Genomic DNA, 23,361 nt, shown 5'->3' on the forward strand with positions numbered 1-23,361 from the left:
CAGTGCTTAAGGAAGATTTGGCACTCAGCAGATTAGCGAATTACTAAGCATTTTTCAGCTTTTTTAAAACACTGCTTAGCAGGATTTTTTGTTAGCTGTAAGGTCTCCAAACCCATCTGTCCTTCTTGCCTTAATTTAATATTTTTATCTTACATACATGTATAATGTCTTTTTTTCACCAGTGTGTGATACATGTAGGTGACTCCAGCTGAAAGGAGACCCAGTACCATTTGGGAAAGGCACACTTCTTATAACAAGTTGGCAATCTAAGAACACAAGACAGGTCTAAGAACATGTCTCTGTTCACTGGGAAGTGAATCAACTGAAAAAGGAGAAGGGGATTTAATCAAGTAGCATTTGTAGGCAGCAAATATTTCTAAGCATTGATTATTTGGATAAATTTATAAGTTGAATATTCTGACCAGGTTCTCCTGTGTTTTGGTATTTCCCCCCTCTCCTCACTTCAATGCGTTACAATACTAGTTACTTTAGTTACTTTTCTACATATTTACACAATCAGTAGTAGAAAATTCAGTGGCACATTTCATCCTAAACATGTAACATCAGACTATGAATAGAAAAACAGGGAGGAGGTACCTGCCATATTTCAAAATAGTGTTTCAATTCGAAAGAAAGGGCTTGACTGATGTTGAGGGGTGTTTGCAGGGTGAGAGAGGCTATTCATCTTGGTTTCTGAATCCAGAAATTAGCCAGGCTATGTCCTCTTACAACTGTGACAAATGTTTCTTAGAGCAATGCTAGTGGGAATAACCTATTTTCAGATAATGTGAAAAATGAAACAAGATAAATCACTTTTTGATAGCAGAGCTAGAGAAATTTTAAGCCAAAAGTGAAAGTGGTTATTTACAGTGGTTCCAAGGAAGCTTTTAATAGCTCTGTCCCATTTTTCCTCTCTATCTAGTATACACAATGCTGTAAAAAAAATGCCTTTATTTATTTTATTGTATTTTTGGATACACATGTTGTTCAGAATTTGGAGAGTCCCACTTTTTTAATCAAAATCATGGGTATGGTTATACAGCTGGCCAGGGGCCGAAGCCTTTATTCCCTAATGCTGTCATGCTTTGTGTGACGTGTCTCATTGTTTTACGTCCGTGTCCCCCATCTCCTGTACCTATAGTGATACACTATTTTCTTATTAATATTCTGTTGGTCGTTCCTTTATAGGTTTAGTAAATATGTTACAAATATGATATTAAGCATCTTTTAAAGTATTAAATATTACAATAAACGTTGTGGTAGAACAGAACATTTGTTAATGGAGGTTAGTAAAAACTTGCTTCAATCTGTAACCTTGGCTGCCTCCCTCCTGGAGCCGTGGTAACAGCCACCTGTTTCTGGCCTGCCCTGGGAGAGCTGTTTCTGAAACTTCCATGGAAGTAGTAAATAGACCATGGTGCCCTCACCCAGCTGCATGGGCTGTTACTTGCACTGAACACTTTCTATTTTCCTGTTGCTTTTGCTACGATAAGCCTGTAAGGCTTTACTCTGAATCTGGGCCTTTAGCCAAAATATAAGCTAAAGATGCATCAAAGGACTTGCTCAGAGGATAACTAAATATTCCGTTTAAGTGGAATATAGAGAAGTATTTCCTCTGAAACTGTACGCTGGGTGTGTAAAACACTTTGTACAGAAGGAGAGGTGTGGAAAACTTGAGAAAAGTTGTTTCTACTGGGCAAGAGTGTGGTCACAAAGCTTTAAAAAAGGGCATCTTGGCAGCAGTATGCTGCAGAAAGACCTTCTGCCATGAAAGTAGATGAATAGTAAAGATCACTGCAGAACGAAGTGGCATTTATATTGTTACTAATTCAAAAAACGGTGTTGGCAATAAAGTTTGCAAGCAAGAGATGATTTTGTAGAACTTGACCAAGAACCAATTTGAACTCAGAGAAGTGAGAAAGTCCCAAATGAGTTTGTGACAATGACTAGAAGGAAAATGAAATGGGCAAATGATCTGTTGGCTGTTAAGCTTCACTTGGTGCTTCATTTGCTCCTGTGAGTTCTCTGCTGTTGTACCTGGGCAGTGCTGGGAGCTGGCAGGGCACAGTGTATGTGCCCCAGCCCGGGAAAGGCTTTGGAGAGCTGCTTGCAGCCAGCTGAGAATGTGGCTGCATAGAGGAAGGCACGGTGAAGAACAGGAACTCGGTGGTGTGCATTGCCCAGAAATAATTATAGCAATTTCATCTGGAAGCAAAGTGGACATGACCTGTCCAGCAGAACTGAGGAGGGGATTCCTAAGAGATTAAAAGCTGAAACAGAAATAGAAATACAGACCTGTTGAGGAATTTCCTGTTGTGTGACTTTCTCATCGACTCTGATGCTCAACATTGTAGTAATTCTCCAAGCATCAAAGAACTCTTTTGGGGGGCGGGAGCAATGGAATATAGTGTATGGTCCTTGGCTCTATCATTACAAAAATAAATTTTCAGTACCCTGCCTAAGAGGTCTGTCTGGTTATAAGGCAATATTATTCAGGATAGATATAGGAGATAAGTTTCAGAGGTACTGGTATAAGCTAAGCAGTGTACAGCTACTTGTTTGGCCCATTTTCTTTGTATCAGTGCTGATAAATTAGTGTCAGGTGGCAAATTGGGATCTGTCAGCCTCCTTAGCTCTGAGAGATTACTGAGCAACATGGGAGCTTGGAAAAAATTGTGGGTCAAAATGCTGAACAAGAGACAAATCTCACGGATGCATCTCTGCTTACATAATTGGAGTTTTTAGCAAGCTCAGGATCCCTCCCTTTAAGAGGGGGTATGAATTACATCACAAAAATGTTTTAAAAAATAAATAAATAATATATATGCCCACTGATGAGCTTGTCTCCTCTTGATTAGTGTCTTTATTGAGCTGCCTGTCACTTTACTCTTGTAATCTGTCTCCTTCTGTGTACAAAATACTGCACCAGATCGAACTGTTCACTGCAAACAAATTGTCAGGCAAATGTGCATGAGAAGCAAACAGAGAAGTCTGTGAACATCAGTCTTGGCTCTTAACTCACCTAAATATTTGTGAATCACTTTCTCTAATTATATTTCCAGATGCAGTAAAAATCTGAAAGGCTCATAAGGTTACTCAGAAGAGAGCCCCAGGTATCTGCAGTCTCTGCTTGTTCCTTTACTTTTGTTCATCCATCTGCTCATAAAAATTGCTCTTCTGTCCAGATTTTTTTGGATGTTTCCATTTCATGTATAAATTTAATGTTTACTTTTCTCTCCCCTCTGGAGAGTACAGAACCCCTGTTATCTTAGCAAACTGGCACATTTTAATATCTGAAGGTGTAACACTTTTCTGCAGTATTAACAGCAGTGTATTTATTAACATCGCTGTGGGGGATTTAGCACTACATAACACTACAATACAGAGAAATAATCTTCCCAAGGATACAGAGGCTTGTTTTTGTGTAGGATGCAGTCTTTCATATAGAGCTGTTTCTTGTGAACCCTAGAATAAGCATTTCTTACCCGTTAACATGTCTTCAGATTGTTTAGTTAGTAGATTAAGTTGAAGTGAAAATAAACCTAATATTTAGAATTTGTATTTGTAATATTTAGAGGTGAGGGGGGAGGAGGGATGGAACAGTTTTTAAAAAAGATGATCCAAAATATTTTCAACACGTGTTATGAATTCAATTCTGCCCTGCAGCCACAGGGCACATAGTTTTTTTACAATCCTTAAGGCTCCAGATTTAATCTGCTGCTTGATGGACCTGCTTTTTGCTGTTTGTCAAGATGGAGGCTATTGCCTTGGAGCAGTGTCTTCATTTAGAGAAATGACCCAGGCTTCTTGCTCAGCTGCTGTCTTCCTGGGAGACATAGGAGCGATTACGTACGTTCCAAATAGAGAAGATATTTAGGCATATTACAGTATGGACGGACACTGATGCAGTTCTCAAAAGTATCCAAGTTTGTCCCTCTAATTTAAAGGACTGTCTGATTTTTATTTATTTATTTATTTATTTATTTGGTGTTGGACCTGCAATACCATCTGTAAACCGGGTGGGTGACCCTGTTGTGCCTCACTGGAATGTTGCAGAGGAAAATATACCAAATAACTTCCTCCACACAAGATTTGTAATTTTTCAGTTTGAATTTTCTCATTGTGAAAATGTTACTGACGTTACTCACAGTAAGGAATATTCTTGTATACAAGGTTAGGAGAAATTTTCTCTTTGAGTACAAGATCATTTTTAGCAATGATCTGGATGCAGGAGCAGAGTTCATCCCCAACAAGTTTGCTGGCGACACTAAACTGGGAGGTGTTGGTGACTCTGGGGAGATCGAGAGGCCTTGTGGAGGGGTCTGGGCACATTGGGGCGTCGGGCAGTGAGCAATGGAATGAAGGGGCTGGGTTCTACACATGGGACAGAGCAAAGCCAGACACAGGCCCAGCCTCGGAGGTGAGTGGCTGGGGAGCACTGAGCAGGGAGGGCTCTGGAGGTGCTTGTGACAAGCAGCTCAGCAGGAGCCAGTAGCATGCCCTGGCAGCCAGGAGGGCAAATTGCATTTTGGGGTGCATTAAACCCAGATGCTGATGGCAGGGCATGTGGGAACAGCACCGAGCTGTGCCAGGGGAGGTTCAGACAGGACATTCAGGGAAAAATTCTGTACCATGAGAGTGGCCCAAAAGGGGAACAGGCTTCCTAGTGAGGTGGTTGTCACTGCTCAAGAGGCATTTACACAATGCCCTTAATAAGATGCTTTAACTTTTGGTTAGACCTCAAATGGTCAGACAGGAAGGTCCCTTCTGACTGAACTGTTCTATCCTACTCTATGAAGATTGCAAAGCCTTTTAGTTCAAGTCTTGAAAGTTCTTCCAGCACATTCTAGGTTGAGAGTATGAAGGCTTAAATTACTTGTGTGAACAGCTCTTTCCTAGGAGAACACCTCGATGCTCACCTGAGCAGGGGGCCTGCTCTGTTTGGCTCAAGGTGTGCACGAGCATCCCTTCACACAGCAGTTTGCTGAATGCAGTTCCTATTTGTTTATGAAATGTTACTGCGAGACCTTGATTTTTGCAATTTAAATGTATGGCTAAGCAGCCTGCTCTGATTAAATAATAATTTTCCCTGCAGGTATTTCAGTTTGGTACTTTAAGAAGGATTTAAATGTCTCTAACCTGCTAGTAATGCACATGTGGTATCATTGTGCTTAAAAACCCATGTTAACAAATCTGTGTTGGCTGGAGGTTAGGGTTTTTTTAGTCAGCTGTCAAGTGTTTTGGGATATTTTTCATGACTCACTTGTGGGTTTGCAACTCAGAATACTCAGTATCTCAAATGTGTGCCGTGAATTTTAATTCATTTTATGTTCTCTTCAGTTATGAGCATGGAAGGAAGAGCAGAGCAAGACAATAGCAGTAAGATGCACCATTGTACAATAACATGCTTCTGAGTAATTTGGATGCATAATTGATACAGATTTTGCAATAAATCTTTGTGAAACTGTTTTTAAAAGCTGTGGAGATTTATATTTTTCTTTTCACCTTTGTGTTTCACTTCTCTGTCATGCTTTTATATGGATCTGTGTACCCACTCAAGCATATTTATCAGATGTCATTATCTTAGGCCTTCAACAGGATGATCAATACAATTAATTACTATATTCTCATTAAACTTTATAGACTACTGAATTTCTCTTCTTTCAGCAAGAATCTCTCTTGCTGGCATTCATGCACACAAACACATGCGGCTGCATGCAAAACTTGGTGGGAGCCTGGAGCGTGCTGCTGAAACCAGAGGAAAGGCCTGTGGCAGTAGCAGAAGGGGCTCTGTTTGCTCAAGAACACTACGCCTTGTGGCTTCTTCACTGCCCTAGGTTTGTCTTCTGTGCATTTTTCTTCAGTTTCTCCTTTGAACATTAATTTGTGGTGGCTTTCCTTTTCCCCTTTCATGGCTGTGCTTGATCTTATGTTAAGTAGCTTTCGCATCCATGTGCTAGACACAATGCTCCTTTGCAGCACAGGAGAATATATGAAATGCCAGGGGTTAAAGGATCCATCTCAGCAGCTGGTCTCTGACACTGTTGTGATTGCCTTGGAAAAGGTGATAGGAAATGGGGAGAATATAAGTGAGTTTCTTTCAACTAGGTTAGAGACTGCCTAAATAGAACAAGCTGCTTCCATGCTTTGGAGGCTTTGTGGGAATGGCCTCAGTGTGTTTAGCACATTGCAGGAAAGGCCATATCCTTCCCTGTGAGGGAGATAGCGGAGAAGAGCTGTTTCTTATGGGCTGCAAGACAGGAAGCAAAGCTATTACCAAGTTTATTGGTGTGGACCTCCACTGAGTTAGAACATATGTTCTGCTCTGTGTTATGGATCACACACAGAATCACACAGAATTTCTAGGTTGGAAGAGACCTCAAGATCATCGGGTCCAACCTCTGACCTAACACTAACAGTCCCCACTAAACCATATCCCTAAGCTCTACATCTAAACGTCTTTTAAAGACCTCCAGGGATGGTGACTCCACCACTTCCCTGGGCAGCCTCTTCCAATGCCTAACAACCCTTTCGGTAAAGAAGTTCTTCCTAACATCCAACCTAAAACTCCCCTGGCTCAACTTAAGCCCATTCCCCCTTGTCCTGTCACCAGGCACGTGGGAGAACAGATCAACCCTCACCTCGCTACAGCCTCCTTTAAGGTATCTGTAAAGAGCGATAAGGTCACCCTGAGCCTCCTTTTCTCCAGGCTGAACAAGCCCAGCTCCCTCAGCCGCTCCTCGTAGGACTTGTTCTCCAGGCCCCTCACCAGCTTCATCGCCCTTCTCTGGACCCGCTCAAGCACCTCCATGTCCTTCTTGTAGTGAGGGGCCCCAAACTGAACACAGTACTCAAGGTGTGGCCTCACCAGAGCCGAGTACAGGGGGACGATCACCTCCCTAGCCCTGCTGGTCACACTGCTTCTTATGCAAGCCAGGATGCTGTTGGCCTTCTTGGCCACCTGAGCACACTGCTGGCTCATATTCAGCCGACTATCCACCATCACACCCAGGTCCTTCTCTGCCTGGCAGCTCTCCAACCATTCCTCTCCCAGCCTGTAGCTCTGCTGGGGGTTATTGCACCCCAGGTGCAGGACCCGGCACTTGGCCTTGTTGAACTTCATGCAGTTGACCTCAGCCCATCGGTGCAGCCTATCCAGATCCTCCTGCAGAGCCTTCCTACCCTCAAGCAGATCAACACACGTGCATAGTTGGTGTCATCTGCAAACTTACTGAGGGTGCACTCAATGCCCTCGTCCAGATCATTGATGAAGATAATAAAGAGGATAAGCCCCAGCACCGAGCCCTGGGGAACGCCACTAGTGACTGGCCTCCAACTGGACTTTACTCCATTTACCACGACTCTTTGGGCCCGGCTATCCAGCCAGTTTCTAACCCAACAAAGCGTGCGCCAGTCCAAGCCAAGAGCAGCCAGTTTCTTGAGGAGAATGCTGTGGGAAACGGCATCAAAAGCCTTACTGAAGTCAAGGTAGACCACATCCACAGCCTTTCCCTCATCCACCTAGCGCGTCACTTTGTCATAGAAGGAGATCAGGTTCGTCAAGCAGGACCTGCCTTTCATAAACCCATGCTGACTGGGCCTGATTGCCTGCTTGCCCTGCAAGTGCGGCGTGATGGCTCTCAAGAGGATCTGTTCCATGAGCTTCCCTGGCACTGAGGTCAAACTGACAGGCCTGTAGTTTCCCGGGTCAGTCCTCTGGCCCTTCTTGTAGATGGGCATCACGTTTGCTATCTGCCAGTCAACTGGGACCTCCCCCGATAGCCAGGACTGCTGATAAATGATGGACAGTGGCTTGGCCAGCTCCTCTGCCAGTTCCCTCAGTACCCTTGGGTGGATCCCATCCAGCCCCATCGACTTGTGCACATCCAAGTGCCGTACCAGGTCACCAACTATTTCTTCGTGGATAGTGAGGGCCACATCCTGCTCCCCATCCCCTTCCACCAGCTCAGGGTACTGGGTATCCAGAGAACAACCGGTATTGCCGCTAAAGACTGAGGCAAAGAAGGCATTAAGCATCTCCGCCTTGATCCTCGCTCCCAGTTCCCACTGCTGCCCATTCCTCTCCCAGACTGACGTCCCCCTGACTGAGCACCAATTCTAGCAGCATCGGCATGCTGTGTCCCTGCAGGGAAGGGAAAGGCTGTGCCACAAACCCTGCTCTGAAAGAAAGGATCGACAAGGACAATTTTACTGAATGATCACCGGTTTAGAGTCTTCCCCCCTTTACTTAAAACCACATCAAAGTGAATTATAATGTGGAATTATTGCAGCCCTAATTGAGCACTGTTGCAAACATTTGCCATCTTTTGTTCTTTCTAATTAATTTGTCTAATGAGGGGTAAATGGTGATCTTAAACCGGGGTTAAGAGTTTCCATTAGGAAAAAAGGTGAAAGGTATTTTATGTCTTAGGATGCCTTAGCCAGCTGATCCAAGGACTTCTGCAGACCTACATCTTCCATAAAATAAGCCCAGAAGAGGGACCTATAAGATTCTACAAAAATGAATTATTAATCACATTAGATACTTGTCTAGCACAAAATTACACTGTACTCCATAAATTAGAAATTACTGTAGGCTATGTATTCAGTCGCTTCAAAATGTATTATATGTATAATCTTTTCCGGCTAGTCCTGAGTGAATAATTGTTACAGATGTTGTCTCAAAAATCTGACTAATTCTCAGTACCTTTTCATTTTCTAATCTTAATTAAATCTGTGACTGAAGAGGACACATGATGAGAATGGAAAAAAATCACCTTGTCTAAATCAAAAGCAGTGATATGAAATCGAACTGATCAGGATAAAAGTGTGTTTTGTATATAAGCCATTAAGGCCCTTTTGTTTTTTTCCTCCCCCACTTTTTTGTTTAATACATCCAAAGGACAGAATCGCTGTTCAGCTCCCGAGGCAAACAGAGGGCTAGATTCTACAGCTCGTACAGAGGCTTCTTGTGCAGTGAGAGCTGCGCTGCATCTGGTTTCTGAGAAGTGCACTGTGCTTCCAAAAAGCTTAGAGTCGTTTGTCTTTCCATCCAGCCCAGCTAACGCACTCTGCCTCCCTCAGCAACCACACAACTTGAAAAAACTTCTTTTTTGAGAAGGCTATTTTCAGCCACAATTGGTTACCTGAACCAGCTCGCAACTGCCCAGGTGACTGTCAGAAGTGATGAGTGGATGCAGAGGCTGGAGGGCAGTGGGGGGGAGAATCAGAGGGGAGAGAAGCATACAGCCCCCCAAATCCATCCTGCTGTCACCCCTTTGGGTTGTGCACAGCAACCCTGCAAAACTGGTGCAGAATCAGGATGCCAGCTCAGGTCCTGGAAGCACTGCAACACTTCACCCGATTAAATAAAGCTCTCTTAATTAGCTCAAGTGCAGTATCTAATTGACAAAGTTGTGTTTATTTATGGCAGTAGCTATGGATTTTTTATATGGCTCTCTGTTGTTTATAGGACAAATCACACAGAAGTTACTAATTCCCATGGATTAGGCTCATGTGAACCAGAGCAATAAAAAGAGAACATGTGAGAGTTTGCAGAAGCTGCTTTTCTTAATTTGACAATGTCTTTAGATAAACTAATGTAACTGTTCTGCATGCTCAGAGCTGTCTGTTGGTATAAATCAGGCACGACTTCATTACTCGAGCTTGAAACTGATCCATGAAGGAGGAGAGTTGGACTAGGTTCTGGGCTTTTGCCAAGTTTGGGGGATTAGGATAGGAAGTGGTTTATTGTAAATCAATTTGGCTATATGTTGTTGCAGTAAATAACAAGCAAAGTATGCTTAATACACATTTAAGTATTGGAACAGTACCCTAATAAAATGAGATGGGAGGTTTTAGAATTTTTATAGGTGTGCGTATATACACATATATTTTTTTTAAATCATATTCAGTCAAAATACCAAATTAAACAACCTAGTTTCTTGCCCAGGCCCTTTAAAATTGAAGGAGATGTAGTCCTTGTGGCAATTTGTGTAATAAGAAGATAATTTAATTTCAGTTTTTGAGGTTTTGGCTTAAAAAAAAAAAAAAAAAAAAAGTTCAAATCTGCTGATTTTTAGCTTATTCACTATTCAAAGCTTGTTTTTCAGATTTACTGTAGGGTGCTTTTGGCATAATTGGATTGATAAACAACACATACTGGATTGCTTTGTGAAATGAGAAAAACAAAATACACCTTCCAGTAACATCCAATACTGTGAAAGTACTTTTCTTCTTAGGTGTCTGACTGAAAGCACATTTTCCTTTAAAGAACCTCGGATTGGCTGCGTGGTACCTGGCAAATGTTTGGAGTCAGGTGCAGCCTTCATGCATGGAGGGGAAAACAAATTATTTTGGATTCTGAAATACCAGAGCTGTGCTCTTTCTGTCCTTGCACGTCCCCTCTGTAGTGCCACGTAACATCTCTCTGAACTTTTCTATATTCAGATTCAAAGTCAGCCTCTTGCTCAGAAGCACGTAGAGTTCTTGTTGAATAAAGCCGAGACTGTCAGGAAGCATGAAGTGAGCAGGCTGTGGGCTCAGTGTGGGAATAAGGAGCAAATGGACTCTTGGCCCCCATGTCTGTCACCCCCAAGCAGCAGGTGAATCACATAATGCTACATAGCAATATCAGATCCAACAGTAGGCCAAGGAGAAAGACCTTAAAGTTATTTAGCTTTGGGGGGCGGTGTGGTGGTGTTAATTTTAAACAGGGACTGTAATAAGAAATAAAATGACCATTAGATGCATATCATTTTATAATCAGTGTTAGCTTTGCTACTGCAGGTTAATGCCTGTTACCTACCTGCTTAGGTTCAAGGTTGAAAAGGCTTCTGTTGCCCAGCTAAATTCCAAAATGTGTTGTTCTACTTCAAATATATAGTGCATTTGTACTGCACTGGTACATTTGCACTGCTGCTGTATAGTGCCTGGATGCTTGTAGTGCAATACCTGCCACATTAGTGCAATCTCTTAATTGCTCTTTAGGTTGGCCATAATGAGTTTATAAATAGCTTAATGTAAACTTGCTAATGAAATTTGATGGTAGACTTTTTTGGGTAGCTTCATTTTGAGCTAGGTTTTCCTTTTTAAGTCATTTTCAATTTTATTTGAAGTTGTTAACAGTGGTAAATGAAGATCTGTGTTTATAGTGAAAATGGTACAGTGTGTGTTGCAATGCCACAGAAATTCATCTTCTCAACATGTTCAGTTAATGTTCTGAAAAAGGATTACTACTCTTCAATGGTGAGAAAATGGTTTATTCACTGGGATCATGCATTTTCAGTCTTTCTGAACTACTTTGGCAACCGCCCTTGCTAGTGAGCAGAGTAGGAGTCTACAAAGGGACTTTAAATGCAGTTAAAGCATTCCGGCAGGAAACTATTGAACAGTGGTAACCTGTTTGATTTTAACATCAAACAAAGAAATCAATCAAAGATTGATTTCAACCCAATGGCTTTATATTTGATAGTATTTCTTATGAACGGTATTGTGATGGATTTATTTGTACCTAATGTTTCATTTGATGGTTGGACCAGATGATCTCAGAGGTCTTCTCCAACTTTAATGTGATTCTATCTGCTTTGCAGTACACACTGTGTAGGTAATGAAAGACACACAAACACACACATACACACACAAAACAAAACAAACAAACAAAAAAACAAAACAACAACAACAAAGTTTTTAAGCCATGAACAATGTAAAATCAAGCATTGTATGTAGGCAGTCTCCACTGTGGTAGTATCTGCACTGCAGCAAGTTTCTTTTTTTTTATTTATTTATTTTTTATTTTTTTCCCTCAAAAGTTTCTTCTTAAAAGTTATGCCGAATGCTGTCTCAAAGAAGTTTTTCTGAAATCAAGATGGCTAAACTTGGGACTGAGAGTTGGTCCCTAGAGTAAGATTCTTCAGAAAGAAAGCAACTTCTGCTCCCCCACACCCTCACTCCCCAATAAAATAAAATAAAATTAGAGCTTGAATATAATCCTGAATGGGGACAGAAATATATTCTTCCACCTGAGATGCTTTTATAAACAATAACTTTCTACCTTTCTACTTCAAAAACATCTGCTGGTGTTTATATCATTCTGTATTGCAGTTTCTTCATTGATTTTTCTGGACTTGTGGCATTGTAGGCTTTATATTCCACATTTTTCCTCAGCTCTGTTGCAGAGCATATATACTTTGCTTCAGCAGAACTGTGATTTTCTTTGTTATAATCCAGTGGTAGCAGAAACCTGGAAATTTGTTATGGTTTGCTTATGTTTCTTATTCTGCTGTAAAACTCAAGATATTTGATGAGAGCTTGAAAAGCTTTCCTTGAACTAACATGTATTTTAAAGGTATACAAGTTTACCAAAATTGTTTGTATTTTCTTTGATTTCTTTGGAAGAATTTTATGTTATAAGCAGAAGCTCTGAAGAAGGCTTTTAAAGGATTACTGAATTGGTGGTAACACCAGTAATAGAAGACTTCTTCTATTGAAAACCCCCTTCTGAGTTAATTAATACTTTATTTTCTCTTGCATTGAGGGAAAACAGTTGTTTTTTTCTCCATAATTTTGTTCTTTAAGAGCATATTTACTCATTTAGTGGACTCTAAATATTGTCAGGAGAAGAGCTATAGCACAGGAAATACTGAAGGGAAGATACTTGTTTGCTTCTTTTGTTGTCTGCAGTTACATCTGTGTAATAATTTCTGTTTTAAGAAACAAATGCATCAGAAACTCTGCAAGCGCAGGCCCAGCCTACATAGTACAGTGTGATGCAGGAGGACAGTGTTACCAGGTACTTGTCCAGTATTTCCCAGGCGAGTAGCTGTGAATGCACAACACCGTGTGGTAGTAAAGTCTGCAAGTGGTAGTAAGGACTGGCAAGCAGTCTGCACCTGGACAGTGTTCTGCCAGGTTTGGGAACAACAGCTGTTACTTTAGTAACCTCTCTTTATAAACTAGACACTGCCTCATAGTGAACTTCAAATAAGGCCATGCCCTGAGGACATGAGGAGCAGAAGTTCCAGAAGTACCAGATAAATGTAGAAAACCTTAATGTTTTTCCCAGACACTTATCTAACAAGGAAGAGGGTAACTCGGGCCACAGGGTTTGTTACTGAAAACATCTGAATTGAACAAGCTCCTTGGTTAAGGATTAGCGATGTGGGCTGTATCAGCATTTTCAGCAGTTGATGAATCTAAGAAACATTATGGTTTGAAAACTCTCAACTTTTGGCCTCCCTAAAGCACGAAACATACTGTATTTGCTTGTATGAATTAAGCTTTAAAAAAAAAAAATTAGTTCTAAATTGGGCTTTGACCAAATTTTGCAGTGTCGAGGTTTGCTATAGACCAAGAATTCTGACCAGTTCCATCTCTAGGCAAATTCATCCACAGCTGAGATTGCACACCTGCACACCTCTGCCATGTCTACATTACCAGCTGGAGTGATTAACATTTATAGATGTTTCAGCTAAAGAATAAAAAGCCTAAGCTTTCTAATTTTGGAAGTACAGGGGATTACAGTCAGTAGAAAAAAGTTCATATGTACTGTGTGCTCTGCAAGTGGTAGTAAGCAATGGGGAAAATGATAGGTTTTATTTTACAAACAGTTTAACTTGTTAGTGAAGAGAAGTGCACTAAAGTTCTGCAGATGAATAACTAATGAGGAAAACACAGCTGATTCATCCCTGGAAGTAGAGAACTCCTATAGATGAGGCCATCACTAAGCTAAGCCAACTGCTGAACAAAGTATATCATTCAAGTCTGGGGAAACTGACATTTTTCAGGGTAAAATAATAATAGAGTTGAGATATTGTGTGAAAACAGTCTCAAATCTTGAAATTGAAATAGAATCATAAAATGGTTTGGGTTGCAAGGGACCTTTTAAAACTTTTAATTTTAAAACTTTTAAAAGTATATAGACATGGATATCTAGTCTTGCACGAAACTATTTTTACTTTGTGTGCTACCAAGTTAGGTGTGAAGTAGCTGGGGTAAGGGAGAGCCATCTGCGTTCTCCTTCAGCAAAGGAAATCTCCCACATGTTCAGTTAGGAGAAAAGAGGCACCCTGAAAAGGCAGGGAGTTGTGAGTGACCCCTCCTATTGTAGGTAAACTAGAAAATGAGAAAACAAAGTCCACAAATTAAATATTTGAACTAGAAATAAGACCTTTTTTTTTTTTTTTAATGTAGCTTTCTTTTTAATGTTTGCAACATTCTGAACGTGAAGAAAACATTCAAACGTGCACACAAACAAAACCAACATGTATTGAGGCATTATCTCCCCTATACAGAGAATGCCAGAGGGTTTTTTTAATTTCTTCCTTCTTGTTAGATAGAAAATAAAAGTGCTTTTGTGTAAATAAATGTTAAAGAACCTGGGGAAGCAAGACTTGTGGCTGCAGAATGCTGTATTGGCTACAGGTTACTTTGGGAAGGCATGGGGGAGGAATATTTTGCACATTTTAAGCCTTGAAAACCACAGAAATTGTATTATGGGGGAAATTTCAGACAGAGGAATTTATTGTGGTTTCAGGAGTTGTGAATTTGTACTAATTAATATATTAAAAAATTTACTTTGACATTTTGGGGACCAAAGTAAATAAAATGAGTGTATGGTATGTTAATGTGAGCTCATAAATGGCTAATTTGAATATGTAATTTAGATCAATTGGAAGGCTCTTCTCAACTTTAAACAGTGATAATAGAAATGTAAAAAATCTGAGTAGTTGTTAGGATTAATAAGAGTGTTTAAAATAAAATTGCAGTGTCATATTTTTAAATGCAAATTAGGTTTAAAATTTAAAGATAATACACATATATATAAATGTGCAATATATGTAAAAATGCTATAATTCATTACAGAAAAATCATGTTCTACAGATGATAATTTTTTTATTATTACTGCCTGCAAAATAAGTAGGCAATAGTCCCATTTTTATTTCCAAAGAAAATTTGGTTTATGGGATAGTTTCCACACTTAGTTACATTCATCTTTCTCCAAAAACTTGCAGACTAATTTTGGTCCTTTTGAATTGCCACAGTGAAGTTACACTGGATCTAAATTAGGGTAAATGACATCAAAATTTTCCCCTGAGGTTTTTATAATATTTACAATATGTGTAATTGATTTCCTTAGGAAAAGCAACATACTTATCTTGAGGAAAAAAATGTGGATGAAGACTGGTTGGTTAAAGATTTTGAGAATCCTCACATTGTTTCTGGGATGGGCTATAGGTGAGTTTTAGGAGAGGCTTTTATTGCTAATAATTCCTGAATTATTGTCTGTGTAACAGATGCACCATTGTTACAGTGTCACCTTGTAATTGTTCCTTCTCCAGTGGCAGGATTTATGCACCAGGCAGGATTTAAAACGTGATTGTCCGTTTTGTACGCTCACAGTATTCAGTGTGGAGTCAGCTCTGGCATTTCTCAGCCATGTTTCAGTGGGAACTGAATCTTTCTTGCAGTCAGGAGTCAACTGAGCCTATACGAGGCACAACCAGGAATAACCAAACTGCTTAAGATCTCCTTAGATTTAACATACCTTTAGATGTCTGGTATTTTCAGGGTCTATTTATTAAGACTGTTTCTCTCGAATGTCTAAATACTAAATGTCTTTGCATGGTGCTGGAGCTGTGGTTGCAGCATGACCCAGCACAGTCTTCCTGGCTTCTCACCTCCTGTACTGAGATCTCCATGAATACCTGCTTTGGATGGGCCAGGAAAAACAGCTGGCAGGCAGCTTGCTAGATAGTAAAATGACGTACCTAGCTGCTTTAACTCCTGGTAGCAGTAGTAGGTTGTTAAAATTTAGCTGAGATATGCCTACATAGTCCTTAAGCATGTTTTCAGGGTTGGCACATGCATGCCCTACTGAGATGCATTTGTTTAAATAATGTATTCTTGTGGTGTCCGACAAGAGTGCCTGTTGCCTATTGAACATTTAGTTGTCCAGAATATTGAGATTTCAAGCTGCTAAAGGTGCAGTTATCTCCTGCATATGTGGCAGGGTCAGAGTTCTGGAGGCTTCAGATTATGGAAGAAAAAAAAGGCATAGAGAATGTATTTTCTTACCCTCTATTGAAACGTAAAACCTCAAGTTGTAAATGCCATTAATAAAAACCCAAGGGTGTATTTGGAACTAGAGCATTTTGCATAGCAGCTTTATGCACTGCTGCTATGCCACTAGGCTTATTAAAATATAATTTTAAGAAAATTATTACAGTGGGGTGGAAAACCTACAGAGTTCATTTGAGAGGAGACAAAAATAATTAAAAAACATAGATTATCATCAATGGAATTCAGCTCCAGTTAATTTAAATCCACACTGGGTTGTTCTTACGTACTGCTTCTGAGAGACTACAGAACAAAACTAATCTTTATGCTGTAGGAAAACATGATTAAGATCACCCTACCTGAGAAGTTTGTCTTAAACTAAATTGCTGCATGTTTATGAGGACAAAAATATTTAGTCTATGCAACATGTGCATTAAACGTAGTTATGCCTTCAGTTGGCTTTTTGCCCTCCATTTAAAATAATTTCCCTCTAAACCATATATTACAACCATTCAGACATATACTAAAACATCCCTTACAATATTGAAATGGTTTTTACTGGTGCAGATCAACAGCAAATGGCATGTACTCAGCGCTGCATAAGCCATATGCTATAGAAAAGATGGTACTGCAAATAGAAAATAGCTTTTCTCCTATTACAATGGCTTTGCGGTGAGTAGAGATTCCTGGTTTTAAAAAGCTGCAATTCATAGAGCTGTTTCTGCAGCCCATCAGTGGCAAACATCTGCCCCGACACAGCAGAGGCAGCGCTGGCCAACATGCTACATGGGGTGCATACCTCACCACGTCCTCCAGCAGGGCTTCCCTGGCTTGCTTTGTTTGAAAAACTCCATGGAGGCATATAATATCAAATCAATATGACAGATTTTTAGAAGTGCTGTATTAACTCTACAGGTGATCTGCAATAGCTAAAAATCAGATGTGATTTAAAAAATTTAGAGCATCTCTTCGGCAGCAGCCGAAGCACGGGAGCTGGGAGCAGGTGCCCAGAGATGGAAGGGACTTGGTGGCTGGCATGGGATGTGCCAGCAGCATGAATGAGCTTGCTGCCTCTGTTGTGTCAGGTGGTTTTATGGCATAGAGCCCTGGGCTTAGAGATGGTGGCCCTGCAGCACTCCTGCACCCATCAGCCTTATTCCCATGCTGGTCATGGCAAGTTGAGTCACTGAATTTGTGCTTGTGCCTTCATGGGCTGTATGTCCAGTCAGCTAAACCACAGCACTCACAGGACAAAAGTGTTTCTGCCGTACCACTTTGAAACAGCTGTTCTATAAAAATTAATTCTAACTCCTGACAGGCAGAAATATAACTAAAGCTCAAGAAAAGAATAAATAAATAAATAAAAGTCTTTTAAGCAAACCTCAGTTTGTCTTCTAGAGAAGAAGTAGTTTGTAGCACATATTTTATAAGCTCTTTTGTTGAGAGGCCAGCTTCAAATGCTAGCCTTGCTTATCAAAACATTGCAGGTTTACCTGTGTACCAGGTTTTGGTGTAACATCCTCCTGCCATTTTCCTTTCTTTTTCTTGTTGCTTTAGTAACCGTGATTTTACATTATTTCAAATATTCCAGAAGTCACTTCACCCACCAGCGCAACAACCAAGAGTAACACATCCAATGAAGTTCTCACTTAAAAACCAAACAACAGCAAAATATGTTCCCAAATACTTATTTGTGAATGGAAAAATCCTTAGAAAACTGGGATTTGACCCATAGTAGACATAACAAAATCTGTATGTTCAGCAAGAAAAAAATGTCCTGACATCCGCTAAAGTTTCCAAGGAAGCCTATGAGATGATGTGTATGGAGAAGTGCTTTAGAGGATTGCATATGACTGGCATCTTTGATCATCATTATAATTTCAGTTGGTCAAATGCAATCTATAAATAATAGCTTGTCGCTAATTACCATTGTTTTTCTGCTCCTTGCCAAAGCATGTAGCTAAATGTGCTTTCAGCTCAGCTTACTGTAACTATTCCAGTCTTTTGAAGGTCTCCCCCACGCTTAGTAGTAAGCTCACTTGGGGGTAACGTGTTATGATAAACTGGAGCATCCCCAGGCATATTCTCTGTTCCTTGGATTGACAGTAAATTGTCCCATCAAACTTCTTGCCATGGGGGCATCTTGCAGAGGCATAGTTCTATGTAGACTTCTGTGTTAGGCACACTGGGACAAGGTTTTGATGACTGGTGGTCTTTTCTAAGGCTTCCAGCTGACTTCCATCCTCCGTATTCTCACCACGATCACTATCCTGCCCAGTAACATTTGCCCAAGGTAAAGCATCCCTTTGAAAATTTGTTTAACGCTTTTCCACGCAGTAAGTTATTCTCTTGATCATGTAAGCTGGCATAAGAATGCTATTAGGTTTTTACATGCTCACCTTCTCTTGAAACTTTTGCTAATTCAAGGTCAGTTTGTTTTGTTAGATACAAACATGTACATGTCTCATTAAGTTAAATACTTGTGTTAACGTCAAGGGAAGAATTCAGTCAAAATACAAAAATTTTTGAACCATTCCTGTTTATCTGTATTGGGTCATTGTTTGTCCCTGGAATTTACCAATGTCCTCTGAATAATCAGTGAATTTAAACTGATTTGCTTTCTTCTGTCTTACTAATATTCACACTAAAATCCAAATTGATTTGTATTGTTTCTATTCAGAATTTAGCTGGTATAATTCAACTTCTTGATCACACAGACCCTCTCAGCATGATTTGATCTACCACTAATGGTTCATAAAGCTAGACAATGTTTTCCAGTGAATCATAGTGTAACAATTCTTCTTTGTGCTTATGTAGACTCCTCCCTGTTTCAGTGAGGAGAATCAACACTGAAATGCTTTTAAATAAATTGTAGGGAAAGGAGACCTGGTACTACATGTATGAATTTGGCAAGGCTGTTGACCGTTTTCAGTGTATCCCACATTCTTTCTTTCCTTCTCAGCCGTCTTTCTTAAAAATGGAGAATGAGGTAAACCCACCAAATTAATTTCTACCTGTCAATAAAAAATAGTATTTCTTTCTGTGTTACTGTTTGGTTACTGTTTTTTTTTTTTTGTTTGTTTTTTTGTTTTTTTTTGTTTTGTTTTGTTTTGTTTTTGTTTTTGTTTTTTTAAGAGTTTCTGTTTGTCCCTCTGGATGGTGTCAATGGCAATAGTCAAAGGCAGGAGTTCCTAAAGACAAAACTTGTATGCCGTATGATAAAGATTTTGAAAAAGCATATGGATTCTTTTTGTTGCATATACAATAGCTACCACTGTGTAATTAGTGAGAAATATTAAACTACTATTCATTTTTTTTATTTAGAAAGCAATTCTAGTATTATGCAGCTGTAAAACAGTAAGAGTGATTTTAGCATTTATATGTGCTGATAAGTTTTGCTGGCTGTTTTTCTAAAATGGATGATTTGCACAGGTACCTTCCTACAAGTTATACTGGGCTGCTCAAAGAACGTGGGGAGTTTGTTTTCCATGCATACGTACAGTCATTGTTTGATACCTTGCCACATTTGGATTGCAGGAATCATATTAGTCTCACTATCTGCTTATCTGCTGTTTTTTGTGGGATCTACCATTCTCAGGCAATGATTGCCAAGTTTGTTTGTTTGTTTTTCTTTTTCTTCCCCAATAGGCTTCTCCAGGGTACCCTCTTTTATTCTTACATGAGCCCAACAGCATCAGTAAATGCCTTAACAGCTAGTGATATTATGGCCTGGATTTTGTTTGAAAACACATAATTCAAATCAGGCAGCCTTTGAGAATGGTTGGAATATCACTTTTAGTAAGATTTGGACTAAATGTTTAAAAACTATTTAATTTTAAAATGACTGCTTAAAAATTTTACACATGTACTAAATAGAACACTTAATTTAGGATGATATAGGAGGTGTTGTGTGCTGATTTTTAATTCCTGGTAATACTTCCTAACCATTTCTAAAATTTATACTTTGCTTGAAATTGCATTTGTATACTCAAAGCTGATTGCTAGTGAAACATTGCATACTTCGTTCATGTACCATTCTACAAATCACTTACAGTAATCTGCAGTCGTCATAAGCTAAATATAGACCTCCTAGTGTCCTATCTAGCTAGTCAGTATAGACACTAACATGATCTATGGCAGAGGAGATAGGATATGAAGTACTGCTGTCTGCTTTAATAAATTCATGTAACCATCTATAAAAAGTATATTTAAACCTAGTTTTATGGACAAACTTTCGAGATAAAATATGGCTGAAAGAACTAGTTATATACTCAGAATTAAAGAAAAAAGAAAAGAAAGGAAAGGAAAGAAAAGGTAATCATGACCCATGATGCCATAGTATTATGAAGCCCGGCTGATAACCTGAGAGGATAATACATTTTATTACTTAGTCTCATTTGTCCATTCACCTCTGTATCAATTTAATTCAGAGGATGGAGCTTTTCTGGGTGTAATAACAAACAGATTTTTATCAGATAGCATGATCAAATTTACTATAAAGCTCTACTATCTGTCAACTGCTTTGCTGTTTCCTCGATGTTTGAGAGCATCCTGTCCTCTGGCAGGCCAGTAGCAGGACTCATGTCAGGGAAGCAGTAAATGCACAGAGATCCTTTCATGGACCCAGGCATGGGCTGTTAGGTTTGCAACCTTTCTGCACTGGTGGGACCTCATGGGCCTTCTGTTAGGGGGCCCCTCCGATAACCATGGGACAAGACAACAATGTCATGTTTCCATTTCCCCTCTGCTGTGAACCATCTGAGAAGTGTGCATATATTAGTCCCTGTAATCACCCTGGCAGCATGAAAAGACTAAATTTTGTTCCACTGTCTCCTACAGTTGCCCATTAAGATGTAGTTCTAATATAAATAGAAAGTTGTGTATACCCCATTAGAGAAGTAAAAAGACTTTTCAGAAAAGTAACACGTGTCCTAGTCCAGATGTCCTCATCCAAACTGTAATAGAGTTGGTGAGGTTCTTTTCGTCTTCATTTTACATGCATCCCACTTTCTCAAAAGCAATTAAAATTCATGATTTTAATTCACAGTTTTCCCTTAAATAAATTAGAAAAAGTCCAGAACATTTTTATTTTATTATGAAACTATTCAGAAGTAAGTTCTGATAATTTCATGCATTGGCATAAATCTTTTATATGCAATCCTTCTGCATGATGCATTTTGAAGTTATGATCTGTAGAGTTTGGAGGAAAATCTGAGTAGAATCGGAACAAATCCTGTCTGCTCCAGACATGTCAGTGTGTGGTATGGTCTGGAGAGCCATTTCCCCACAGATTATGCCATCATGGAGAGATGTTACAATACATGAATGAAAGGAAGGCTAAAATCTGGAAAAGTATGTAAGCCTCACAGTTACAACTGTCTAGCCCTGTGTCTAGACAACAATGTCCTAATTGCTCAGCAGAGATGTTGTTGAGTTTAAGAAGCAGCAGACAATTTTGCCAGAAAGTTATGCTGTAGAAAATCAGGAGGCTGAATATTTAGTGGAGAGTTTGGATCAGAAGGCCGTGAACAGTTTTTTTTAACTCATGCCCTCTAAGTTGGGAGCACCCTTTAATGTTGGGTTACTGAATGAGCTACCTTGCTATCTTAAAATACTTATCTTTATAGGATCTTTTTATTCTTCCTCTAGGGATCCAGAAACCTGTCACACAGAGTATACCTCTATCTTTAGATAAAAAGGCTTTTTCAACTCAGCAAGTTGTGGTTGGTTGAGATAATGCAAGGTTTTGATAGCAATAAAATAGCCTTAGCACAAATGAAAGAGGTTTTTGCCAAGAATCTTCATCAAAAGTTAGCTTCCAGGTTTGCTACCAAGTGTAATACTTTAAAGAAGACCAGGTTAGAATTAAGAGTAGTTGGATGTAGGTTAAAACTGAATTGTGTCTCTTCTCAGTGTGGTACTGCCTAAAAGTAAAGATTAGAACCAGAAATCCGTACTCTATAAACAGCTACCTTCTTTAAGTTGGTAGCAAAAAGTTACCAAGCGCTATTGATCTGGTGATCCCAGTATTCCTAAATTAATAGCAAGATCTATAAAGATCTGAAGCATAAATGCTTATTACAGCTTGTTATAAATTAGAAGGTCAGATGAAACTCCTGAGATACACACTGGTTCTTTGTTCTTTGTCTGCCTGTGGGTCAATAACATTTCTCCAAAAAACTTTGACATCTCAAGAAGCTAACTCAATACTCTAAAAATGCTGGTACAGTCACTGCCTTCTGAAGTAATTAGTGTTTGAAAAAGGCAAAGGTGTTACAGTGGGCAAGTGTGCTCACCATGGTAAGTCAGTTCCTCTGCTGTGGCCAGATTTGGTATCTGATGGTGGCATTGGGAGACTCCAATAAAAAGATAAAATCCAAACCACTATACTGTTTGATCAATGTTTTCAATCAATTTTAATTGCTGAAGAAGGCAGTTTAGAAACCCTGCTAGGAATCATATCTCAAGTCAATTTTAGTACTTTGGCGTGAAAAGAGGAATTTTGACCTGATGGCCTTCTAAAATGATAAAGGTAGATTTAATCATTGCAGAAATGTATTCAAACATCAAATTATAATTAATAGTTAGTTCATGGATTTTACCAATGGAAGTATATTGAAGATGAATGCCTTTTAATGGCAAGGGTTTAGATCCATTACTGAGGGACAATATCTTAGAGATCAGTAAATTATATGTGTTAGTAGTTCTCTTTCCTACCTATGCCAAATAATGAATTGCCTTTTATGATTTAACCTTGGATGCAGAGGAATTCCTTGGCAGAGTGTGCATACAAAGGGGAAAGCACCTCAACCTCTACTGATGACAAGGTGTTTTAATAGTTCATATGCAATACAACATCACAGGCTGTCATTAAACAGAAGGAATACAGATCAAGCATCAAGTCAAATGAATCAAAAGGCAAACTTCTTTATTTTTTTAAATGTGTGAGTGCATTTAATCTTTCTGTATTCATTTAATATGTAAACATCTGGAGTGATTGAGAATTATCTGGATCTGCAGTTCCCATATCATTGCACTGTCTGTATACACGTCAAAGACTTGGAACCCAGAGAGTTTATGCTACATGTATTGGATGATGAAATGCAAAACAAACTTTCCTGAGAGTGGTTGTCTGCAATTTGTTCACCTCCATTTTCCAAGGTTGACATCTAAACCAACTAGTCATACATGACCTGAGGAAGCAGAATTGCATCTCACATTTCCTTGGGTTTATAGAGTTCAGAAGGTTGATTATATGCTTTCAATAGCAATTTTCCAGCCCAATAGTTTATTGTATCAATCGCT

Source organism: Netta rufina (genome assembly GCF_964035555.1).
Source record: "Netta rufina genome assembly, chromosome: 13".
NCBI classification, from domain to species: domain Eukaryota; kingdom Metazoa; phylum Chordata; class Aves; order Anseriformes; family Anatidae; genus Netta; species Netta rufina.